The sequence below is a fragment of the Lathyrus oleraceus genome, chromosome 3 (assembly GCF_024323335.1).
Source record: "Lathyrus oleraceus cultivar Zhongwan6 chromosome 3, CAAS_Psat_ZW6_1.0, whole genome shotgun sequence".
In the NCBI taxonomy this organism is placed as follows: domain Eukaryota; kingdom Viridiplantae; phylum Streptophyta; class Magnoliopsida; order Fabales; family Fabaceae; genus Lathyrus; species Lathyrus oleraceus.
Window position 1 is genome coordinate 40,938,299 of NC_066581.1, and position 1,112 is coordinate 40,939,410.

Below are 1,112 nucleotides of genomic sequence, written 5' to 3' on the forward strand. Positions count from 1 at the left end.
TAAAACTACCTGAGAGATTTGGGTTTCAAGCATCTTGGTATGAGTAACTATTTGGTCAACCTTGGTTCCTAACTGAGTAATTAATTCGTTAACATGAATGTTTTGGTTCATGAACTCCTTGTTTTGTTGGGTTTGAGCGGTGATAAAATTTTCCATAATTTTCTCAAGGATCGACTTTGGTGGCACAAGTTGCATAGGTTGATTTGATCTAGGGGTTTGATAACTAGGTCTCGGAGGTGCATTATTTTGGATAGGGTTATTGTTTTTATAGGAGAAGTTCGGGTGATTCCTCCATCCAGGGTTATAGGTATTCGAATATGGGTTCCATTGGGTGTAGTTCACTTGCTCAGAGTGGGTTTCGTTTAATAGACTGCATTCTGCAGATTGGTGTCCTTTGGTTCCGCATATCTCACAATCTGACGAAACTGCTGCTACAGTATTCGGGTTTATGCACATATGCTCGACTTTGAGGGCTAATGCGTCCATTTTAGCTTGCATCATGTCTATAGAGCTTAGTTCATGCACTCCTCCTTGGGCTTCCTTCTTCTCAACTGTCGCTTGTTCGATTCCCCATGATTGATGGTTTTGAGCCATATCTTCGGTGAGGGCACCAACTTCAGGATAAGGTTTGTTCATCAGAGCACCGCCTGCGGCAGCGTCGATGGTCATCTTTGTGTTATAGTGAAGTCCATTATAGAAGGTTTGAATGATTAACCAATTTTCTAAACCATGATGTGGGCATGCTCGTAACAACTCTTTATATCTCTCCCAAGCTTCAAACAACGATTCTCCTTGGTTTTGGGTAAATCTAGTTATATGGTTTCGAAGAACGACGGTCTTACTCGGGGGAAAATATCTAGCAAGAAATACTCTTCTAAGGTTATCCCAAGTCGTAATGGAATTGGGTGAAAGGGAATCTAACCATGATAGGGCTTTATCGCTGAGGGAAAAAGGAAAAAATCTTAAACTTCTTGCCTCAGGAGAAGCTCCATTGGTTTTAAAAGTGTCTGCTAATTGAAGAAATGTTTTTAAATGTTGGTTTGGGTTCTCAGTAGCGAGACCTGCGAATTGTCTCTGTTGCACTAGTTGCAACAGAGATGGTTTAAGTTCAA

General features: G+C 41.0%; 1 non-coding gene across 1 annotated transcript; it reads left to right on the plus strand.

Moving 5' to 3' along the window:
- Positions 1-724: 724 nt before the first annotated feature.
- Positions 725-831, plus strand: LOC127132970 (small nucleolar RNA R71). The gene has a single exon (XR_007806972.1). It is a non-coding gene; the product is annotated as a small nucleolar RNA R71 (small nucleolar RNA).
- The last annotated feature ends 281 nt before the right edge of the window (positions 832-1,112 follow it).